A 26,429-nucleotide genomic window follows, 5' to 3' on the forward strand; every position below is an offset into this window, starting at 1 on the left:
AAGGAGTAAGCGTCTTTTAATTTCATGGCTGCAGTCACCATCTGCAGTGATTTTGGAACCCAGAAAAATAAAGTCTGACACTGTTTCCACTGTTTCCCCATCTATTTCCCATGAAGTGATGGGACCAGATGCCATGATCTTCGTTTTCTGAATGTTGAGCTTTAAGCCAACTTTTTCACTCTCCACTTTCACTTTCATCAAGAGGCTTTTGATTTCCTCTTTAGTTTCTCATTCTCATATGATTTTCAGTGTACATCTAAGTAGGAAAATACCATTTCTTGTTTTAAGTGACATCAAGGTTGCCCATATTCTTGGCTGTGACCAATGGCGTGGAAGGAAAAGTGATGTATGTCATTGCCAAGAAGAGATGTTAAGAACCATGCAATTTTTTTTTTTTTTTTTTACCATTATTTCCTTTCTCTGTGCAGTGAGAATGACATGACTGATAGTGGTTGCTTATTCCGTTTGGATTCCAGAATGAGTACATGTGGAACAGAGCCTCAGCTGACACACAGCTTGCATATAGTGTGAACAAATAAAAAACTTTTTTTTTTTTTTTAAGCCAGTGAAATTTTGGGAGTATTTGTTATGACAAAATGGATCAGGAAAAGCTAATACAGTTTCTGACCTCATGAAGCTTATGGACACAAAAGGAAAACCATCAAACTAACTGGAATATTTCTTGTATTCTACTTAAGTTTAAATCAGAAGGGACTCCACTGGACATGGAAACTTTACATATTGCAAAGAAAACAGAATTCAGGTGTCTCTGCAGAATGCTGGGCATCTTGCCCATATTTCTTGTGATATGTCTTCATTCTATCCAAACTCACACTTTCTCACATCTGTTTATGTGGTGTCTTTCTGTTCTTTAGAGACACTCCATGCAGAAGCAAGTCACTGAGATGAGGAGAAAGATGCAAACTTGACCAACTTGTAACAGTTTAATGTGGTTCAGGATTCCTACTACATTGAGTCATTTGAAACCTCTAAATAACTTTTCTTTAATTTTATAGATTTTGATGTAAATAGCTTATTGTGGAAATAAATGCAGCATTTCAAATATGAAAGAGTCATGGTTTGAGCCTAATAACACAACTGAATTTCTGTAAATAGAAATCCACAATGATTCTAGTGTATAAGCAAGTGGAGGGGATAAAACAGCAGGAGGGAATGCATAAAACTCTCAGTAAGAAAGCTTTCTATAAGCTTATGCCTCAAAGACCATCCTTAGAGGCCAATGTAAAACTCATTCCAACAACATGCTTCTTTGTTCTTTGTTTGCCTGTATGTGCCAAGTTTTACATCTAAACCAAAATCAATGCATAACTTGTGGCAAAAAAAGGGCATCATATCATTTAGTTACCTTTCTTCTCAGGTAATTATTATGTGACTGTGTTTAAATTAAAAAAAAAAAAACACAACAATAACTAATAGTGAGCATGGGAATAAAAATATGACTAAAATCCAGTTACAGGAATAAATTCATGGTGATGAATAGTCAGAAAATTCAGTTTCAGATATAAGTTGAAAGAAGAGGAGAGTGACAGTTTTGCAGATTTTATCACATAGCAGGGATATCACTCAGACTAATATTTAAGATCTTCTGTAAGCTTGTATTTGAAGGTAGAGACTTCCAAGGAAAAATATTCCTTGATATCAAGATTTATATTTATTTTCCCTTCAAATATAAAATATCTCATATATTTCACATTGACATAGTAATTAAGTTCAGTTCAGTGGCTCAGTCGTGTCCGACTCTTTGTGACTCCATGAATCACAGAACGCCAGGCCTCCCTGTCCATCACCAACTCCCGGAGTTCATCCAGACTCACGTCCATCGAGTCAGTGATGCCATCCAGCCATCTCATCCTCTGTCGTCCCCTTCTCCTCCTGCCCCCAATCCCTCCTAGCATCAGAGTCTTTTCCAATGAGTCAACTCTTCGCATGAGGTGGCCAAAGTATTGGAGTTTCAGCTTTAGCATCATTCCTTCTAAAGAAATCCCAGGGCTGATCTCCTTCAGAATGGACTGGTTGGATCTCCTTGCAGTCCAAGGGACTCTCAAGAGTCTTCTCCAACACCACAGTTCAAAAGCATCAATTCTTCAGCACTCAGCCTTCTTCACAGTCCAACTCTCACATCCATACATGACCACAGGAAAAACCATAGCCTTGACTAGATGAACCTTTGTTGGCAAAGTAATGTCTCTGCTTTTGAATATGCTATCTAGTTTGGTCATAACTTTCCTTCTAAGGAGTAAGTGTCTTTTAATTTCATGGCTGCAATCACCATCTGCAGTGATTTTGGAGCCCCAAAAAATAAAGTCTGACACTGTTTCCACTGTTTCCCCATCTATTTGCTATGAAGTGATGGGACCAGATGCCATGATCTTCGTTTTCTGAATGTTGAGCTTTAAGCCAACTTTTTCACTCTCCACTTTCACTTTTATCAAGAGGCTTTTTAGTTCCTCTTCACTTTCTGCCATAAGGGTGGTGTCATCTGCATATCTGAGGTTATTGATATTTCTCCTGGCAATCTTGATTCCAGCTTGTGTTTCTTCCAGTCCAGCGTTTCTCATGATGTACTCTGCATAGAAGTTAAATAAGCAGGGTGGCAATATACAGCCTTGACGTACTCCTTTTCCTATTTGGAACCAGCCTGTTGTTCCATATCCAGTTCTAACTGTTGCTTCCTGACCTGCATACAAATTTCTCAAGAGGCAGATCAGGTGGTCTGGTATTCCCATCTCTTTCAGAATTTTCCACAGTTTATTGTGATCCACATAGTCAAAGGATTTGGCATAGTCAATAAAGCAGAAATAGATATTTTTCTGGAACTCTCTTGCTTTTCCCATGATCTAGTGGATGTTGGCAATTTGGTCTCTGGTTCCTCTGCCTTTTCTAAAACCAGCTTGAACATCAGGAATTCACGGTTCACATATTGCTGAAGCCTGGCTTGGAGAATTTTGAGCATTACTTTACTAGCGTGTGAGATGAGTGGAATTGTGCAGTAGTTTGAGCATTCTTTGGCATTGCCTTTCTTTGCGATTGGAATGAAAACTGACCTTTTCCAGTCCTGTGGCCACTGCTGAGTTTTCCAAATTTGTTGGCATATTGAGTGCAGCACTTTCACAGCATCATCTTTCAGGATTTGAAATAGCTCAATTGGAATTCCATCACGTCCACTAGCTTTGTTCATAGTGATGCTTTCTAAAGCCCACTTGACTTCACATTCTAGGATGTCTGCCTCTAGGTCAGTGATCACACCATCGTGATTATGTGGGTTGTGAAGATCTTTTTTGTACAGTTCTTCTGTGTATTCCTGCCATCTCTTCTGAATATCTTCTGCTTCTGTTAGGTCCATACCATTTATGTCCTTTATCGACATAGTAATTAGAAAATAATATTTAATCAACAACTACCTATTGTTTTTAGAATTGTGTATAATATTTGAAACTTTTAGAGGAGATATAGAACATGAATGTTAATTATTAAATAGAATAAAATGATTTCCTGAGAATTGGTCACCTAAAATGAGCTAGTTGTTTCCAAGATAATGCTGTCATTATCATCTTGCTCCCTTTTTAACTCATGCATCTATTACTCCCAGAAGTAAGCATTTATTATTGGATTTTTGTTTATTATTTCCTGGGCACTAATTCCTGTACTTATCCCTCCATGTTTGAAGCCACATCATATTTAAGACAATGGCATGTGAAAACTCCCTATATAAAGACCTCATCTTTTTCTATTTTGTGTCCTACACTTAGCTTAAACAATAGAAGTTTATTTCTCATGATTCTTGGGGCTAGTAAATCAAAATTATCAGCACCTGAATCAACAAATTTTTATAACTAAAAATAATATAACTGTGCAATAATAAAAAATATTCAGATTAAACTATTAGCTTTTGCTCTTTTCTAATCTTCACACCAACTGTATGAATCAGACTAAAAATGTTTAATTTTATTGCCAATATAGAGTTAATGGTGTTGGTTATTAAAACAGATGAGTGATCTTTTTAGTCATGCTGCTAGGAGCATAGCCTTGACCAGTGCCCACGATACCAGACTGTATTCCCCATGATGATGAATCCCTATTTTTTTTGAATCCCCATTTTTTACCAAGAATTTTCAGTAGCTTTTGGCAACAAAGCTATCATGTATGTATATCTACTATCCTCAGATTTCTGTGGAGAAAACTGGGACTCAGAGCAGTTAAGAAATTCATCCATGATCACTTGGCAGGAAAGTGTCATTGCAAAATTTATGGCAAGGTCTGTATGACTACAAAACACATTCTCTTAACCACTTAATTCTGTGACTCTCAAGGTATTTTAAGTCATGTCTTCGTATTACATATTAAGCAAAGTTGTGATAGCATTTCAGTGAAAGAGGACCCAACATAATGTAAAAGGAAACATTTTTTAAAATAGAAAAAGAGCCATAGTGAAGTAAAAAGATGAAAATTCTTGTGATTAAGAACACATAAATGAGCAAATCATAAGATTTGTGTAGCTTAGTTACAGCCTTTACCATTCAGGATCTATGGCTTCAGTTATGAAGGTTGTTGATAAGCTGTGAATAATTTTGTCCATTACTTGACTGGTTCTGTGTATATATCAGGAATCAGATCTTCAAACAGAATTTATGCAGTAGTGTAACTGCATATCAGAACTCTGCCTCAGCTATGAACTTTGGCTCCCCTCTTTCCATAGTCCATAATTTCAGAGGGATGCAACATAGTGTTTACTAACCATGGATGCTTGAACAAAAGGTACTATAGATGTCTTCATTAGAATTGAGACAACAAAAATGAAGGAACATTTCTTAAGCCCATTTCCTCTTCAGTTAGTCTCTGGATCATAATATAGTCAGAATATCTTATAATGGTGTGATTTTTTCACTATTCAAGGTTGCAGTTTTGAGCTGGCTGGAAGTTTTGAGTGATATAATAAGTTGTACCATGAAGTTTTGTGAGATATCAGTAGGAGGATAAAATTGTAAGCCAAGGTAATAACAGCAGAAATAGAGAGGCAAGGAAGTGTGGGGGAGAATATTGTGGAGGATAAAGATTGGATAAAGGGAGATTTAAAATGATCTGGTAATTATTCTGAATGTTAGAATAAAGAGATAACTTTTTTACATATAAGTAGGGGTATGAAATAACCCAATTTCTATGTCAGGAAGAACTTTTATCACCAAGTGATAAATTTATAAAATTTATATACATTTTATAAATTTATAAATTATAAGATGGGATGTTAAAAGTGCAAGCTCTATTTGTTTTTAATTTTTAAAAGATTTATTCACTAACCAACCAACATTTAGCAAGTCCCTAGTGTATGTCAGAGGTTTCTCTGGTGGCTCAGTGGTAAAGAGTCCACCTGCCAATGCAGAAGACATGGGTTCAATTCTTCAGTTGGGAAGATCTCCTGGAGAAGGAAATGGCACCCCATTCCAGTATTCTTGCCTGAGAAATCTCCTGGACAGAGGAGCCTGGTGGGCTACAGTTCAGCAGGTCACAAGAGAGTGGGACATGACTTAACGACTAAATAACAAACAAGTGTAAGTCAGACATTTCTATGCCACAGCAAAAAAGCTAAGTATGATTCTAGCCCTTGTCCCATAGTATAATTGGAAAAATTGGAATTAAAGAAATACATTAAAGAGTGTTTAAAAGAGGTTAAAATTGTATGTAAATATAATACAAAGTAATATTTTCTCACTGGAAACATAAAATAACTTTAATATTGAGTACCTCATGATTCATTGCAGTCATGCTTTCTAGGAACTTCTGACAAAACCATTAGTTGTGTTTTTATATCAAATATTAATTCTCTCAATTTATCAAACTACATTTTCAAGAGTTAATTACCAAATCTATAAAACAAATAATATTCATAATTGTACCATTTATAAAAATCATGTTCAAATTCAATGTTAAAGCATGTAGAAATCTCACACAGAAAATTACTGGGAGTAAATGGAAATGGAAAAAGGAGAAACACTGATGTGACAGGATAGAATGTTTGAATAGACAGTAAAAGAGGCAAAAAAATATGGAAACTTTTGAGTCTTATTCCCTTACTTTAGAGGAGGAAAAGCTTTAAGCTGTATGTGTATGTGGGGTGGGGGGGTGTAGTGGGGGGCACAGGCCATTGTACAAGAGCACATGGAGGACTGATGTCAATGTGTGAATGTATTATTTCTGTGTGATCTGGAAAAGGTCTATATTTTTCTATACATAAAATCTAGAATGGCATTAGATTATATTAACAATATTTTGTGTATTTATCAGTCATGGCTTAAATGGTTAGATTGTGAAATCAAAAACCAAGTTAAATACATGTGTAGTTTTAAGAACCACATTCATAAAAATACATCCTAGTTTGAAGACTTGGGGATAAAACAAGATTTCTTTCAGTCTTTGTGGTTATGAGGCAAAGGGACTCTACTTTCAAAGAGAAAATTAGATATCTTTATGAAAAAGAAACGAGTTGTCAAATAATTTTTCCAGTACTTTAATAATCATAATAGTCAGTGATAAAATATTTTTTTGACTTACCAATTTCATCTGTATATTTGCTAGGAAAGGTGCACCATCAAATTTAAATCCAACTGATTTTTCAAAAAGCTTAGAGAATTGTACCCTCAAATAAATCCTTATTGATATGTTAACCAATTAATAATTAATAACATGAACATACTCAAAATAGTCTCAAGGGAGGTAAGAGAAAGTATTAATTCATAAAATAATTTATAATTATTCTGACATTCTCATCTATGTTGATGGGATGATCAGATATTTTGCTGTTGCTTTTATTTAACCTTTTACCTGTTCAAATACACCTAACACTCTTAGACATGATTTGAAAAATGGGACATAAAGACTTTAGATAACTGTTTGAGTAATTTGGGTATTTACTGCACTTTCAGGTGGGAAACTTATCCATGTTTTTGGAGTAGATTCTGTTGTCAGGCACACATAACTTCAACACAGTGAAAAGAAAAATACTGGCAGAATTAAGTAAAGTAGGGAGAGTGACATCTGTGAACAAGAGTTGATTTCATTTCTTGAGTAAAAGATTTGGAGAAAGAAAGCATAAGAGCATAAATTTCATAATTTTACATTGACATTATTTTTGTGTCTAGGTGATTTTGTTTTAACTTTTTCTTTGTTCTAATCATCATTTCTTCTGCCTTTACCTCAGGAATTGGAGCAATGATTACCTTCGGTGTTATTTTGCCACATATATTTGTTACCAATACAAGAGAGGTGGATCTTATCATTCCCATTTCACAGACAAGAAAACAGAAGCCCAGAGATATTCAGTAATTTATCAAAGTCAGATTCACGTGTGCATGCTCAGTTATATCTTACTCTTTGAGACCCCATCAACTGTAGCCCACCAGGCTTCTCTTTCCATGGGATTTTCCAGGGAAGAATACTGGAGTGGGTTTCCATTTTCTACTCAGGGATCTTCCCAACCCAGGGATCAAACCTGCATCTCTTGAATTGGCAGGCATGTTCTTTACCACTATACTGGGGAAGCCCATCAAAGTCAGATAGGAAGTGGTAGAACCAAGACCAACTGATATGCTCCTCTTACCATACCTTTGAGAATCTTTCTCCAGCCACAGGTTTTTTTTCCTACTTCTGAAATTTATTTTTCCAAATAGTGTAAGAATTGACCTCTGGGTTGGAATTCCTACCACAATATTTTTAGTGCATGCAGTGTATCCCTCCCACTCTCCTCCTGATATTTCTTAGAACATAAAATTAGCTATTTCTTTACTCTGCTAATTTTGGAAGTGAGAAAATTTGAATATGTAACATCTTTCAATGAAGGAATAATCAGAAACATATACAATGAACTTTGACATATCTATGTGAATATATAAGATAAACACAAAATCAGTAATTCTATGCTTTGCATTTTATCTTCAACTCTTTGGAGAAAAAAAAAATATATCTAATAAAGATTATTAAATGTTCTTCAGTTAGAGAAATTGATCTTCTGGAGTTTCATTGCATAATATTTTTCATGTTTATGTAACCAAAAGGTAAGAGTAAATGATGTAAATATCAGTTCAGTTCAGTCACTCAGTCATGTCCAATTCCTTGTGACCCCATGGACTGCAGCATGCCAGGCTTCCCTGTCCATTCACCAACCCCCAGAGCTTGCTCAAACTCATGTCCATTGAGTAAGTGATGCCATCCAAACATCTCATCTATGTCATCCCCTTCTTCTGCTGCCTTCAATCTTTCCAAGCATCGGCGTCTTTTCCAGTGAGTCAGTTTTTCTCATAAGGTGGCCAAAGTATTGGAGCTTCAGCTTCAGCATCAGTCCTTCCAATGAATATTCAGGACTGATTTTCTTTAGGATTGACTGGTTTGATCTCCTTGCAGTCCAAGGGACTCACAGGAGTCTTCTCCAACACCACAGTTCAAAAGCATCAATTCTTCAGTACTCAGCTTTCTTTATAGTCCAAGTCTCACATCCATACATGACTACTGGCAAAACCATAGCTTTGACAAGACAGATCTTTGTTGGTTGGCAAACTAATGTCTCTGCTTTTTAATATGTCTAGGTTGGTCATAGCTTTTCTTCCAAGGAGCAAGCATCTTTTAATTTCATGGCTGCAATCAGCATCTGCAGTGATTTTGGAGCCCCCCAAAATAAAGTCTCTCACTGTTTCCATTGTTTCCCCACCTTTTTGTCATTAAGTGATGGGACCTACGGCCATGATCTCAGTTTTCTGAATGCTGAGTTTTAAGCCAACTTTTTCACTCTCTTCTTTCACTTTCATCAAGAGACTGTTTAATTCCTCTTCGCTTTCTGCTATAAGGGTGATGGCATATGTATATCTGCGGTTATTGATATTCCTCCTGGCAATCTTGATTCCAGTTTGTGCTTCATCCAGCCCAGCATTTCACATGATGTACTCTGCACATAAGTTAAATAACTAGGGTGACAATATACAGCCCTGACATACTCCTTTCCTGATTTGGAACCAGTCTGTTGTTCCATGTCCAGTTCTAACTGTTGCTTCCTGGCCTGCATACAGATTTCTCAGGAGCCAGGTAAGTTGGACTAACAGTCCCACCTCTTTAAGAATTTTCCAGTTTGTTGTGATACATGAAGTCAAGGTTTTGGTGTACTCAATAAAGCAGAAGTCGATGCTTTTCTGGAACTTTCTTGCCTTTTCTATGATTCAACAGATGGTGGCAATTTGATCTCTGATTCATCTGCTTTTTCTATATCCAGCTTGAACATCTGGAAGTTCATGATTCACATACTGTTGAAGCCTGACGTGGAGAATTTTGAACATTACTTGGCTAGCATGTGAGATGAGTGCTATTGTGCGATAGTTTGAACAGTCTTTGGCATTGCCTTTCTTTGAGATTGGAATGGCACTGACCTTTTCCAGTCCTGTGGCCACTGCTGAGTTTTCCAAATTTGCTGGCCTATTGAGTGTAGCACTTTTACAGCATTATATCTTAGGATTTGAAATAGCTCAACCGGAATAGCGTCACCTCCACTAGCTTTGTGTGTAGTGATGCTTCCAAAGGCTCACTTGACTTCACATTTCAGGATGTCTGGCTCTAGGTGAGTGATCATACCATCATGGTTATCTGTCATGATGATCTTTTTTGTATAGTTCTTCTGTGTATTGTTGCCATGTCTTCTTTTTTTTTTTTTTAAATCGCAGGAGTTTCATTCTATAGGGTGGTTTTTAACACAGTGAGAGTACAAATACAAGGGAATGACATTTTAAATGCAAAATTAGTGCTTCAAAAATTAACTTTTGTAACTTTAAACTCGAAAACTAATATCAACAAATGCCATATATTCTGCTTCTATTAGGTCCATACCATTTCTCTCCTTTATTTTGCTCATCTTCACATGAAATGTTCCCTTGGTATCTTTTATTTTCTTTAAGAGATCTCTAGTCCTTCCCATTCTATTGTTTTCCTCTATTTCTTTGCAGTGATCACTGAGGAAGGCTTTCTTATATCTCCTTGCTATACTTTGGAACTCTGCATTCAAATGCATATATCTTTCCTTTTCTCATTTTCATATAAATATGATCATGTATGATTCTGTAAATGCCTTATAGCTGTGTGATTCATAGTGAAGATACATACATATGTGTGAATTTCCCACATATTCTTCATCTGGTAGCTATATAAAATGGTTCTGTCATTTCCTTTTGAGAAAGTATCCAAATTTTTCACAGGGAATTCTATCTCTAATTTCAAGGTTAGGACAGACAGGTGGGGGATCAAGTTTGAGCAAATAAAATAGAACATTCTGCAGCACATAGTGATGGCTAAGTGATGAGCACCCAGACAAAGCCATTGGGATACAATGTGATGCTTCCTGGGGCCAGTGAAAGAGAAGCAGAGACTCTTCCCTGTTGGACTCAAACCTAAAAGTCTGGGGCCTGAGAACAAAGCCTGTAGAGTATATTTAGAGCCAAGGCATGTAGAGAAAATAAGTCCTGTTGACAATATTTGAGGCTTTGGATCAAGCTGCACCTGAAAATTTACAGCTGGACATTTCAGTTACATGAGGCAATAAAGTTTTTTGTGTTGTTGTTTAAGCCAGTTTGAATTGCATTTCCTGTCATCTGAAAGAAATAATATTAACCAATACAGAACAGATGACTTGGACACAATGACGTAGCAGAACCCAGTTTATATTACTAGCTTTAAAACTCTGAATTTCTAAAAAAAGGTGTTCTGTTTTGCATAGAAAATGGGAAATCATTTGGAGATGGAGATATGTGGGAAGAAAAAGAGATGAAAGAATATTCATGTCTGTTCTGACATTGAGACATCTATAACAATAATATTTATGGAGAAAATTACTACTAAAAATGGCATTCAGATGTGGTCCTTGCATTCATGGTGCTTATTGGAGAAAACAACACTAAATAATTTGACCAAAGAGTAAGTAGACTTTTGATGACTTAGTTAAGTATGGTTTTGATGAGTTCTAAGAGATGGACAGGGAGGCCTGGCGTGCTGTGATTCACGGGGTCGCAAAGAGTCAGACATGACTGAGCAACTGAACTGAACTGAAGAGGGATACAATGAAAACACATGGAAAGCTTACCTGAAAAAACAGTCGTCAAACTACCACTTGCAGTTCTGAGGAATAAACTTGAGTGAATGGGAATGGGAGAGGGTCATAAGGATTGAGGCTGAGAAAATAAGTATGGAAGATTCTGTGCTAGGAAGATCAACTTTAAAGATGGCGCTAGTGGTAAAGACTTAGCCAACAAAGATATGTCTAGTCAAAGCTATGGTTTTTCCAGTAGTCATGTATGGATGTGAGAGTTATACCATAAAGAAAGCTGAGCACCAAAGAACTGATGCTTTTGAACTGTGGTGTTGGAGAAGACTCTTGAGAGTCCCTTGGACTGCAAGGAGATCAAACCAGTCAATCTTAAAGGAAATCAGTTCTGAATATTCATTGGAAGGACTGATGCTGAAGCTGAAGCTTCAATACTTTGGCCACCTGATGCGAAGAACTGACTCATTGAAAAAGACCCTGATGCTTGGAAAGATTGAAGGCAGGAAGATAAGGGAATGACAGAGGATTAGATGTATAGATGGCATCACCAACTCGATGGACATAAGTTTGAGCAAGCTCTGGCAGGTGGTGATGGACAGGGAAGCCTGGCATGCTGCAGTCCATGGGGTCGCAAGGAGTCAGACAAGACTGACTGACTAAGTGGCAAAGAACTTGCGTTCCAATGCAGGAGACATAAGAGACGTGAGTTAGATCCTTGTGTCAGGAAGATCCCTTGGAGAAGGGCATGGTAATCCACTCCAATTCTTGCCTGGAGAATCAGAATCCCATGGACCGAGGTGCCAGGCGGGCTACAGTCCATAGGGTTGCAGAGTCTGGCATGACAGAGCAACTAACGCTTTCTTAATATAGTACAGGAAGCAGAAGTGGGAAGGCAAAATACTGACCCTAGAAGTACATGGGGTCGCACAGAGTCAGACACGACTGAAGTGACTTGGCAGCAGAAGTACATTTAGAGATTTGTTAGAGAATAGTATAGGGAGAATAAAGAAGCATTTCATCAAGCAGTATGGAGATGCCAGTAAGATAAAGAATAAGCCATTTGATTTCATTTGGGGCCCAAGAGGTCTGGCCTCAACAGTGTTGGGACTATTGATATATTTTCTGGTGTTTTTCAGATGCAGGTCCTGTGGTGAACAGAGTGCAAACTTGAGATAAGAAAAATCAATTTGAACTCTGCTGCTGCTACTGCTAAGTTGCTTCAGTCGTGTCTGACTCTGTGCGACCCCATAGATGGCAGCCCACCAGGGTCCCCCATTCCTGGGATTCTCCAGGCAAGAATACTGGAGTGGGTTGCCATTTCCTTCTCCAAATTTGAACTCTAGATTGTTGCAAATGGCTGCAATAATTTACCTTTATATATCCACATCCTTGGTAATCTCTTCTTATACTGACTATGTTCCTGGCCATGGGACAATAAACAAGGTGACTGTGAGTTGATTTGGCCAATGGGGAAAAATTAGCATGATTCAACAAAGAACTTTAAAGTCCTTGCTTACTAAGACTTTCTTGCTTTTGTGGCTCTTAGGAACTATGAAACCACCATCATGTGAAAAGCGTCTCATGATCTACTGGATAATGAGGCCTCAAGTCTTTTGCTTATTAACAAATAATGCTGAGATTCATTAATCTTACACTTCATTCTGTTGAGTTTTAAGAATTTACTTTCGTAGTGTTAAGGGTTGAGAAGTAGGTCTATTTTTTTTTTTCTATTTGTATTGCTCTTTACTTCAATACTTTTCTTGTTATTCCTCCAATTAAAACTCTTTGAACCCAGTTCTCAGGTTTACTGTATAAGTATCTCCTAATCTCATTATTCACAATAAACTGTGGAAAATTCTGAAAGAGATGGGAATACCAGACCACCTGATCTGCCTCTTGAGAAATCTGTATGCAGGTCAGGAAGCAACAGTTAGAACTGGACATGCAACAACAGACTGGTTCCAAATAGGAAAAGGAGTACGTCAAGGCTGGATTTTGTCACCCTGCTTATTTAAATTCTATGCAGAGTACATCATGAGAAACGCTGGGCTGGAAGAAACACAAGCTGGAATCAAGATTGCCGGGAGAAATATCAATAACCTCAGATATGCAGATGACACCACCCTTATGGCAGAAAGTGAAGAGGAACTCAAAAGCCTCTTGATGAAAGTGAAAGTAGAGAATGAAAAGGTTGGCTTAAAGTTCAACATTCAGAAAACGAAGATCATGGCATCGGGTCCCATCACTTCATGGGAAATAGATGGGGAAACAGTGGAAACAGTGTCAGACTTTATTTTTTGGGGGCTCCAAAATCATTACAGATGGTGACTGCAGCCATGAAATTAAAAGACACTTACTCCTTGGAAGGAAAGTTATGACCAACCTAGATAGCATATTGAAAAGCAGAGACATTACTTTGCCAACAAAGGTCCGTCTAGTCAAGGCTATGGTTTTTCCTGTGGTCATGTATGGATGTGAGAGTTGGACTGTGAAGAAGGCTGAGCGCTGAAGAATTGATGCTTTTGAACTGTGGTGTTGGAGAAGACTCTTGAGAGTCCCTTGGACTGCAAGGAGATCCAACCAGTCCATTCTGAAGCAGATCAGCCCTGGGATTTCTTTAGAAGGAATGATGCTAAAGCTGAAACTCCAGTACTTTGGCCACCTCATGCGAAGAGTTGACTCATTGGAAAATAGTCTGATGCTGGAAGGGATTGGGGGCAGGAGGAGAAGGGGATGACAGAGGATGAGATGGCTGGATGGCATCACTGACTCGATGGACGTGAGTCTGGGTGAACTCCGGGAGTTGGTGATGGACAGGGAGGCCTGGCATGCTGTGATTCATGGGGTCGCAAAGAGTCAGACACGACTAAGCAACTGAACTGAACTGAACTGAATCTCATTATGTGGTTAAAATGAACAAATAGATGATTAGCACAAATTTTTATATGTAACATTTGATATATGCAAAAAACTCATAATATTTTTTTATTAATAAGGCCAGAGGGATAATGTATTCTACCACTCATAATAACTTTCAACACTTCAGAATAGATATTGGTTATAATAATCACTTTGGAAATGGATGCCTTTTGTCTGTGAAGTGATTTCAAAGTTTTTTAAAAAGCTGCAAAGTTGATATTCCATTAAAACACTGTTGATACTCCATATTAAAATTACATAAATTAACAAATTTTGGTAAGTTTTTTGAGTTATATCTATAGTATCTCAATCTTTTACATTGTTGGAGAGTTAGATACCTTCTTATATTTTAAATATCAAAAGTGATTGACTGTGTTTAAATTACTAAATGCTCATTTTTGCTACCAGTAAATATAAAACAAACATCACATAAATATCAAAATTATGGAATGCAAAAATATTTTTTAAAGTCATATTAACTTTTACAAATTGCATACAACAAATACATCCACGTGTTTCAAAATATTTTTAATATATTAATGAAGAAATTAAATTTCTTTTATTCTTAGGAAAGGGAGGCATCAGCTCAAAAGGCATGACACTGGTAACAGAAAGGATCAGGGATATAGCTATTTGATTCAATTTTGTGAACTGGGGCAAATTTAGTAACTTCAAAAAATTTGAGTTTGTTTATTCACTAGATGAGAATAAAAGAATACTATTTCACAGAGGATTTGATGGGATAAAATGTATAAAATCTGCATAAACTTTTCCTAAACTGCAAATTTAAATTTTGATTTAATTAATTTATATATGAAAATTAATAATTGTATTTTAAATTAAACAAAAAATGGGAATATGGTTAATGAAAGGACATAATCTTTACATTCAAATATTTATCCCTGAATATTAGCACTACCACTTAAAAATGATAGGATTATGGAGAAGATGAATGAACCTTAAAAAGATTGTATCTTCAGATCAGTACAATTGAGGTAATAACATCCAGCTCATATGACTTGCAATTATTAATATTAGGTGACCTAACATAAGCCAATAATGATCCAGTGATTCTTAAGGGATAGAAGTCACTCTCAGAAGGAAAGTTATTATTATTACCATCCATATTATAAGGTATTAGTTTCATTATTTAATAAAGTCATTGCAGAAAAATTCTGTTAGAATACTATTAGAAAGTTAATAAATATAAAAATTAATAAACCAAATGAGTTATATTTAAATTGAACCTATAGAACTTTTCCTCTAATTTCTTTTCATCAGTATGATTTAGAGTTTGTCTTTTTCTGTAAGGTCCATATATTTTAACTGCCATATTTATATATCCTTACTAATTAACATGATGACCATTAACACATTTTGTGTGCATGAAATATCATAATAAACCTTAAATTGTATTTATTTATACAACTAAAAACATCAGTCTAACATCTCTATTAATGCTTTAACAAAGTGAGCTAAATAATTTGGCATCAAAAGTTTAGAAAACTGACAGTGTTTTAGAACAATGGTTAAAAAGAATTTAGGATGTATTTGGACCACATAAAATATGTGATTTTAAAATATTTGTATTTACTCTTTAGCAACACGATTTCCCTTTGTGTGTTTTGTGTGTTCAGTCATGTCTGACCCTTTTGTGACCCCATAGAAATGCAGACCACCAGGTTCCTCTGTCTGTGGGATTTTCCTGGCAAGAATACTGGAGTGGATTGCCATGCCCTCCTCTAGGGAATCGTTCCTACCCAGGGATAAACCTTTCATCTCCTTTGTCTCTTGCATTGGCAGGCAGATTCTTTACCACTGGACCACCTGCGAAGCCTGATTTCCCTTTGACTTTCATTTGAAAAGCTACCTACATAGTTGTAATTCTACACATGTCAGATTTAGAGAAGACAGCAGTAATTACTTCAGTTTTCCACTCTGGGATGGCATGCTGAATGAGTTTCACATTTCTTTTCTTTATTAGGGTAGGATATCTATTGTTTTATTTTGACAGCTATAGACAAATCCACATTTGATTAAGTCCTATGTATAATATCATACACTGAGCGAAGCATAAAGATTTTTAATTACAAAGTTAGAACATTTCAAGCTTTGGAATATTAATTAATCATTCAGGGAAGATGTTCGCTTCATCTCATGTTAATTTTATTTATTTTTTTTACATGCTAATTTTATACCCTGACATTTATTCATGGTTTGTTTACAGAGAAGCCTGGTGGGCTACTAGTCTGTGGGGTTGCAAAGAGTCGGACACGACTGAGTGACTGACAGTTACATCCTTATATAGTATTTCGTCTCAAATTTTCAGAGGAGAAATAAGATGAACTCTTTCCTATCTTGTCTCAGCATTGAGTAGTAAGAACCAGAGGAAAGAAATGATAGTCAGAATGAATGCTCAATCTGATGCTTCGTAAGCCACTGAACTGGCTTAATCACTTTGTGCTTCTAAGATATAGAAGTGGAAGAGATAAAAGGATGTTTTTCCCTCTTCTATAATTCATAACACGTTTGGACTGTGATCATTGCAATACACTCTGAAGAAAAAATTAAGGTGGTACCAAGGAAAATAAAATGACAGACTAAGATTCATTATAGAAAAACACATACCATTATTCTAAAAGTAGTTCAATTAAATAGAGAAATATACCAGCTATGAACAATAGGCAATATTTCACTTTGCATTTTGCCTCTCAGTTTTTCTATAAAAAGGAGAGTATTCATAAAGGCACAATATTCTAGTCAAAGCAGGCCTTCTTTCATATATAAACAGCTCATACATCTCAACATAAAAAAAAAAAATTAAAAATGGGCAGAAGAATTGAGTAGACATTTTCCCAACAGGAACATGAAAAGATGCTCAATATCACTAATTATCAGGAAAATGCAAATCAAATCCTCCATGAGATATCATCTCATAGCTCTCAGAAAGGCTATCATCAAAAAGAGTGCAGATAATAAATGTTGAGGAGGATATGAAAAAAGGAACCCTCATACACTGTTGGTGCGAATATAAATTGGCGCAGCCACTATGGAAAACAGTATAGAGATTGCTCAAAAAATTAAAAATTCAACTACCATATGACCCAGAAATTCCACTTGTGATTATATTTGGGAAAGAAACAAAACAAAACAAAATCACTACTTTGAAAAGATGCATGCATCCTCATGTTCATAGTAGTTTCATTTATGATAGCCAAGACATGGAAGTAACCTTAGTGCTCAGCAGGACATGAATAAATAAAAAGATGTTATACACACACACAGGCACATGCGTGCACGCACACACACATGGAATATTACTCAGCCATAAGAAAGAGTGAAATAATGCCATTTGCAGCAACATGGATGGACTCAGAGATTACCATATCAATCGAAGTAAGTCAGACTGAGAAAGACATATACTATATGCTATCACTCATATGTGGAATCTAAAGAGTTAAAACAAATGAAAATAACAAAGCAGAAACAGACTCACAGATTTAGACACCGATTAGTGGTTACCAGTAGGGAGACAAGAGGGATGATGGGGATGGGTTATACAGGGGTAAGAGATTTAAAAAGGAGTGTTATTATGAAATTATGTGAAATCATGTGTTAAACTTTTGAAAATTGTGAAGCACTGTAGAATTTACAGAATTTTCCATTCAATTGGCTTCCCTGATAGCTCAGTTGGTAAAGAATCTGCCTACAATGCAGGAGACCCCAGTTCAAATCCTGGGTCAGGAAGATCTGCTGGAGAAGGGATAGGCTACCCATTCAAGTATTCTTGGGCTTCCCTTGTGGCTCAGCTGGTAAAGCATCTGCCTGCAATGTGAGAGACCTGGGTTCAATCCCTGCATTGGGTAGATCCCCTGGAGAACGGAAAGGCTACTCACTCCTGTATTCTGGCCTGGAAAATTCCATGGACTGTAGAGTCCATGAGGTCGCAGAGAGTTGGACACAACTGAGTGACTTTCACTTCCATTCAATTAATAAAACAAGGTAGCAAAAAGTGTTTTTAAGAGCAGTTGTAGATTTACAAAAAAACTCTGAGATGATATAGTTAGATTCCACTGTATGTTGATAACAATATCGTAACTATCTTATTGTATGCAGAGTTTTAAAAAATCTTTCAGTGGTGGTTTCTGCTTTCATGAAAATGAGAATACTTAGAGCAATTAGTGAAGTGAAATGATTAATTGGTTTGGAGGTTGTGGAAAATAATGCAGTCTTGCAGAAAAGAAAATACATGTTTATTTAGATGTTTAAAAGAATGAGTATATCTTTAAAATGAAAGTAGGTTGAATGAAGAAGATTTCAGTTTTCTGAATTTTAGTCTTTGAGAAGATATGTATTAAATGGGAAGCCAGAAACTATTTACTAGAAAAATATATTTTATGAAGATTGTAGTCTTTTATGAAATATCCCTTAGCATTTCAGAGAGATTTTGAAAAATGTTGGCCTTTTGGGACTACTAAAGGTATGGCATTTCATATTCTGCAAAGTAATATTGGCCTTAAATTGAACCATTTATTTTGTCCTTGTTAAATGTCACAGTTGCCCTTTTCCTTGAGTTATCAGTTTTATCACCTAAAAAGTTCTGTTTAGGAAAAACTGGTGGGTATCATAATGGACCAAAATAGAGAACTGATTTAGTCTGTGGTCTGGACAGTAGTAAATGGAGATCAATAAAGTATCTTGATCACCAAAAGAGCTATTTAAATCTAGGATTCTGAACTTGTAAAAGTACTGGTCCCATTAAATTAAAATACACCTTGAAACAAACAAAAAAGCAGACTTTTTGGTTTATCACAGAGGCCAAAAGCACACCAGAGAAATTTTCTATAAATTTCCATGTTTGTTGACATTTTCACACCTTTAAAGATTCATAAAATCAAATTATTCTACAGGAATTAAAGGATAATTATTCCCTAAAAGCAACATTAAATCCTCTCAGTGATGGCCATAAACATCTACAACAAAATGGAAGTCATTTGGTGTGGTGTGTAGGACCAATTCAGAAATCACAGGTTAATTATATACTAGATTTTTTACATCTTCATTCTGTCAACCCAAGCTCTGTTGTCTCTGAGTCCATATCTCTTACACTTTATTGTGTAAATGAATTTATGGGATCCTTTTTCACAGTGATTTTTGAGAAAAGTGTGAATAAAAATATTTGGCTCTGAAGGGAGAAGTAGGAAGGAAATACACAGGACTGAGGTGTGGACAGAAATGGAGAACACACAGAGAGGAGGCTGGAAATCAAAATCCAGTATGTTCATAATTTTTCATGGAGATTCCAAAGGAAACATTCAAAAAACGAAGATCATGGCATCCAGCCCCTTCAGTTCATGGCAAATAGATGGGGAAAAAATGGAAACAATTACAGACTTTATTTTCTTGGACTCCAAAATAACTGTGGATGGTGACTGCAGCCATGAAATTGAAAGACACTTGCTCCTTGGAAGAAAAGCTATGACAAACCTAGAAGTATATTAAAGAGCAGAGACATCACTTTGTTGACAAAGGTCCATCTAGTCAAAGCTATTGTTTTTCCAGTAGTCATGTATAGATGTGAGAGTAGAACCATACGGAAGGCTGAGTGACAAAAAAGATATGATGCTTTTGAACTGTGGTGTTGGAGAAGATTCTTGAGAGTACCTTGGACAGCAAGGAGATCAAACCAATCAATCCTAAAGGAAATCAGTCCTGAATATTCATTGGAAGGACTGATGCTGAAGCTGAAACTCCAATACTTTGGTCACCTGATGAGAAGAGCTGACTCATTGAAAAAGACTCTGATGCTGGGAAAGATTGAGGGCAGGAGGAGAATGGGATGACAGAGGATGAGCTGATTGGATGGCATCACTGACTCAATGGGCATGAGTTTGTGCAAACTCCAAGAGATGGTGAAGGACAGGGAAGCCTGGCGAGCTGCAGCCCATGGGATTGCAAAGAGACGTACCTGGCTGAGCCCTGAACAACAGCAACCAAAGGAAAATAATAGGAAAAGAAAAAAATCAATACAGACTGAGACAGTTTTCCATATTAAACCTAGAATAAATTATCAAATTGCCTAGGAAATGGATAAAAAATTGTATATTACTTGTGGACGATATGGTATTAGACCACATGTGTCTGCCAGAGGATTCCAGAAGCAGAGTTTGACTCTGAGAAGTACTGGCATGAAAGATGTGAAATCAGAACCCTCAGCTGACCAGGCCTTAATCTAAAGTTGAGTGAAATCCTAGCATGGAATTGGAGAGGGCCTGGGTGTGCTCTGTATCCAACTCTTTGTGATACCATGGACTGCAGCCAGAGTTTCCTCTGTCCCTGGAATATTCCAGGCAAGAAAATGAATTGGGTTACCATTTGATACTCCAGGGTATCTTCCAGACCCAGGGATAGAACTTGTATCTCTTGTGTCTCCTGCATTGGCAGGCGGATTCTTTGCCAATGAGCCACTGGGGAGAGGAACTATATGCCAGTGATTTAGTCAACAGGTTGGCTGAACCAAGCGTTAGATGGGAAAACTACAACCCAGTGTTCCTAGGAGCCGAGAAAACTAAAGGTACTCTGAATTCCACCGGACACCCTGAAATGGAACAAGAAGTCTAGTTCAAATCTCATCATACATAAATTAGAAGGTAACTCCTAAAGTAACTTTAGGCAGTGCTTGGTGTTTCAGACACTGGCAATGTGTGCTGAGGTCAGTTGTGGAAGCTTTTAATTTGCTCATGGCTGGCAGGTAAAGAAAAGGCAAAGACTGAGAAAATATCTGAATCCTAGTAGTATCTCTCCTTCGCTTCTGTGAAACTACTAATCCTTCAGAGTTTGCATAACCCTCCGTATAGTATGCAGGATGCAGAGAAATGGCCAATTGCACTAGCTCAGGGAACATCTGAAAAGAAATGGCTTAAATTTAAGTGGAAAGTAATCTAAGGATGGTCATCAGAAAACCAACTAATGAAAGAATGATTACAGCTATAGAAAATAGGCTGAATACAAGTTTTTGAAAATATTATACAGGGAAAACCATTTCATTTACAGAGGTTTTTAAAATATATATATATAAAATAGCAGACTTTTTCATTTTTCCAAGTACTCACAAAAAATATTTTCCTCCATTTAAGGGATAAATGAAGAGAGAAAAGAAGTGAAGGAGATTAAGAAGTACAAATTTCCAGTTGCAAAATAAATGAGTCTTGGGTACTAAATATGCAGTATAAGGAATGTAGTCAATAATTATGTAATCTTCATACAGTGACAAATGATAATGAGACTTATCATGGTGATCATTTTATTTTAAATGTGTAAAACAATCAAATCACTATGTTGTATAACAGGAACTAACATAGTGCTGTAGATTAATTATACTTAGAAAAGAAACAAACAAACTCATAGAAAAAGAGATCAGATTTGTTGTTAAAAGAGTTGGGAGTGGGATGGGGGAAGGGAAATTGGATGAAGGCAGCCAAAAGATACAAAATTCCCAGTTTCAGAATGGGAGAAAATAATAACAAATGAAGCAACTGACAAACAACTAATCTCAAAAATATACAAGCAACTCCTACAGCTCAACTCCAGAAAAATAAATGACCCAATCAAAACATGGGCCAAAGAACTAAATAGACATTTCTCCAAAGAAGACATACAGAGGGCTAACAAACACATGAAAAGATGCTCAACATCACTCATTATCAGAGAAATGCAAATCAAAACCACTATGAGGTACCATTTCACACCAGTCAGAATGGCAGCGATCCAAAAGTCTACAAATAATAAATGCTGGAGAGGGTGTGGAGAAAAGGGAACCCTCTTACACTGTTGGTGGGAATGCAAACTAGTATAGCCACTATGGAGAACAGTGTGGAGATTCCTTAAAAAACTGGAAATAGAACTGCCTTATGATCCAACAATTCCACTGCTGGGCATACACACTGAGGAATCCAGAAGGGAAAGAGACACGTGTACCCCAATGTTCATCGCAGCACTGTTTATAATAGCCAGGACATGGAAGCAACCTAGATGTCCATCAGCAGATGAATGGCTAAGAAAGCTGTGGTACATATACACAATGGAGTATTACTCAGCCATTAAAAAGAAAACATTTGAATCAGTTCTAATGAGGTGGATGAAACTGGAGCCTATTATACAGAGTGAAGTAAGCCAGAAGGAAAAACACCAATACAGTATAATAAAGCATATATTTGGAATTTAGAAAGATGGAAATAAATAACCCTGTGTACGAGACAGCAAAAGAGACACTGATGTATAGAACAGTCTTATGGACTCTGTGGGAGAGGGAGAGGGTGGGAAGATTTGGGAGAATGGCATTGAAACATGTAAAATATCATGTATGAAACGAGATGCCAGTCCAGGTTTGACGCACGATACTGGATGCTTGGGGCTGGTGCACTGGGACGACCCAGAGGGATGGTATGGGGAGGGAGGAGGGAGGAGGGTTCAGGATGGGGAACACATGTATACCTGTGGCAGATTCATTTTGATATTTGGCAAAACTAATACAATTATGTAAAGTTTAAAAATAAAATAAAATAAAAAAATAAAATTAAAAAAAAAAATACAAAAATAAATATAATTTAAAATGTTAAATGTATCTTTTATTGAGGGGACAGTTGGGGGAGGTACAGCCTGTTCGTTGGCGCTGCTTCCTGAGTCCTGTGGCTTCATCACGTCCGGCAGCTCAGGTGGGCTAGAGAAATATAAGGGCCTCGAATTCATAGCCCCCACAGTGGCGGGGGCCTGAGGCCGTTCTGTCTGGCTGGTGAAGCCACATCGCCCAACGTCTTTATATCCAGAAAAGCCGCTGCTTCCGGCGGCCGCTGAGGATACCCTCGACGATGCGCTTCAGCTCAAACACGGTGCTCGTGGCGCCCGTGAAGATGGTGGTCTTGTGGCGCCGGATCATGAGGAACACGTCCTAGGGACGGCAGGCCGGGCGTGAGCGCCGAGCCGGGCCCCCCTCCTCCCTCAAGGGGCCCGCGTCCCGCCCCGCCCCGACCGGCCCTGGCCTGGCCGCCCCTCCCCGCCTAGAGTAAATTCTGACTTCTCATCACAAGGAAAATATTTTTTCTATTTCTTAATTTTGTTTCTATATGAGGTGATTGATATTCACTAAACTTATTATTGTAAACACTTCATGATGTATGTAAGTCAAATCATTATGCTGCACATCTTAAACTTTTATAGTGCTGTTTGCCAATTATATCTCAACAAAACTGGAAGAAATAAATATGAGAGAATACATTTCTTCTACTCAGGCTGTCAGCATATGTTAAATTTTGTTTAGCAAAATTAAAAATTATATACATTTGGGGAAATTCACACATCTTGAAGATAAAGATATTCCAGTAACTACTTAAATATTAAATTAGAGAAAAATGTAGAATTTCAATTAAAAATATAAAAATCATAAAACTAAATTACAGAGTTAATGCATTAATACGAAAAAGCAGATTGGGAATTTGTTGACTCTTTAGAATAATTTCTGAATGTTCTGAAGAACATAGAGTAAAACCAAAAATACTCAGAATTTGGAATTGGGCAGCAATATGACTTGTGCTAAGTTGCTTATTATTTGATTACTCACTATTTTCTTCAGTGTAAATGAGAAAAATATCTAAGTATTTGAATATAAAAGAGATAATAGAATGCATACTAGGAGCCACACCTTGAGTTATATTCATGAGTATAACCAGGCTGCTTTTTCTATAGCAATTGGATAGGCCCTCTCCCTTCACCATAAGTGTAATTGCATAAGGACCTTCCTAGAGTAAATATCATCCTATAGGAAAATGAAGGCATGCAGATTTTGGTCTACTTATAATGCTTGACTGGTTGAGGAACAACAAAAGTGAAGCCTACACTGGAAGTTAGCTGTGTGTGCATGTTAAGTCACTTCAGTCGTGTCCAGCTGTTTGAGACACTGTGGACCATAGTCCTCCAGGTCCTTTGCTCATGGGATTCTCCAGGCAAGAATACTGGAGTGGGTTGCCATGCCCTCCTCCAGGGGAGCTTCCTGACCCAGGAATCGAACCCACATCTCTTATGTCTCCTGCATTGGCAGGCCGGTTCTTTACCACAAGCACCACCTGTATCTCTTCCTAAACCATAACATGAGTTGTTCCTGCATGCTCCACAGCATCCCAGAGAAGACAACCAGCTTAGATTTATCTGCTGAAAATAAATTCCCCTAAAAGATTTTCTAGAATGATGTCATGACTTAAGCAAAGAGGTGACGCAGAAAAAGCAAGAGAGAGCAATAAAGGGGACACTAGAATTACTGGGAGAAAGAGGTAGAACTCAGAGTCTGTGTTAATCAAACTGTGGTTGAAGATGCCAAGAAATGAAGCTTTGAGGACTCTGCAATAGATCCTGTAATGGAGACTGTGCATCAGTATAACTTGTACTGTATGCTTCTTTGCACTGTAGAGACGATAAAGCCCCAAATTGCATTTTCTAGTTGTTGTTCAGACATTAAATCATTTCCAATTCTTTGTGACCCCATGAACTGCAGCACGCCAGGCTTCCCTGTCCTTCACCATCTCCTGGAGTTTGCTCAAACTCATGTCCATTGAGTCGGGGATGCCATCCAACTATCTCATTTGCTGTTGTCCTCTTTTCTCCTGCCTTCAATCTTTCCCAGCATCAGGGTCTTTTCAAATGAGTGGGCTCTTCACATCAGTGACCAAAGTACTGGAGCTTCAGCATCAGTCTTTCCAATGAATATTCAGGGTTGATTTCCTTTAGGATCAACTGATTTGATCTCCTTCCAGTCCAGAGACTCTCAAGAATCTTCTTCAGCACCACAGTTTGAAAGCATCAATTCTTCAGCGTTCAGCCTTCCTTATGGTCCAACTCTCACATCCATACACAATAATAGAACAACCATAGCTTTGACTATATGGGCCTCTATCAGCAAAGTGAGGTCTCTGTGTTTAAATAGGCTGTCTAGATTTGTCATAGCTTTTCTTCCAATGTCATATTATTTTCTAGACTCCTTTGTAATTTGGTTGTAGGTAAAAATTTTATTTGGCAAGCCACATGTATATGTGTGGGATAGCAAAGGTGGGCATAGGGTGGCGTTCAAACTTCTCTTGGTTCTGTAGTTCCTATTGACAGGCAGGGTCACATAAGGCATTGCTTTTATTTGTTAATATTAGCAAAGTATTAGTCACTAAACTAAGGATGTCAAGAAGGAAGACATGAAGCATCCATTTCACTGATGTCACACATTGTTTGGAGGATATACAGTTTCTGAAGTATGATATGCTTCTGATATTATGATTCCTGATTCAAGTCACAGCAACACCACCTTCCTCAAAATTACAGATAAGGCAGTGACAATTTGATGTCCTATTTTTGTGAAGTACAGCTTTGGGAGACATTCCTAAGAGATACTTTAAGAGTTAGGGAGTCTAGCATGGACATGTACACACTGCTATATTTAAGATGGATAAGCAACAAGGACCTACTCTATAGCACAGGGAACTCTGCTCAATGTTATGGGATGGGAGGGGAGTTTAAGGGAAGAACAGATACATGGATATGTATGGCTGTATCACTTCACTGTTCACATCACCTGAAATTATCACAACATCTTTAACCAGCTATACCTCAATACAAAATAAAAAATTCTTTTTTTTTTTTAAGAACTTATGTCTTCTGCTCCCCTAACCCTCCTGAAACATTTTATACCAGAAGTTGTTACAGGCAGCAAGCACTGAGAGACAGGGCAGTCCGAGTTTGGTCATCCTCCTGACAGTTTGAAGACACTGATACCCTCAAGACCATTAGAATATGGAGACTGGCATTTTTATAGTCCATTATGGCAAAAAGATATTCTAAGTAGCCTTTGTTGTTATTAATAAAATACCCACTGAAGATCAGTTTTTGACAGACTAAGGGTCTGCTACAATAGACTATCATTGTAAAGAAGTATAAAAGTATAATAATCATGTGACTTCTAACTGTGCTGGAGAACTTAAAAAGGGCATAGTCAAAAAGCTGAGGTTTCTGGGACTGTCTTTATTCTTATCTATGGTCATGTGAGTCACTGGCTTAACTCAAATGTGCCTTATCTTTAATGTGAGAAACACTCCTTTATTTGGGAAAGAGAGGGGCACAATATTACTCATGTGATACAGCTAAACATAGTGAAATATCAAACAAATCTAAAGTGAGGAACACTCTACAAAATAACTAGCCTTCACTCCTCTAAAATATCAAATTCCTGAAAGACAATGACTGACAAACTGCTTTTAGTTTAAGGGGGCCATAGACATATGAAAACTAAATGCAATGTGTTATCCCGAGTAGACCATGGATCAAGATAGATAATAAGGCTATACATAAAGGGCATTATTGGGAAAACTGGAAAGGTGTTAGGGTCTGTAAA

General features: G+C 37.2%; 1 pseudogene; it reads right to left on the reverse strand.

Annotated features, from left to right (window-relative positions):
* The window catches only part of LOC138987877 (elongin-B-like), a 68,297-nt pseudogene extending 42,439 nt beyond the window's left edge, over window positions 1–25,858 (reverse strand).
* Between the last annotated feature and the right edge of the window lie 571 nt (window positions 25,859–26,429).

This window comes from Bos mutus, chromosome 5, assembly GCF_027580195.1.
Source record: "Bos mutus isolate GX-2022 chromosome 5, NWIPB_WYAK_1.1, whole genome shotgun sequence".
NCBI lineage: Eukaryota > Metazoa > Chordata > Mammalia > Artiodactyla > Bovidae > Bos > Bos mutus.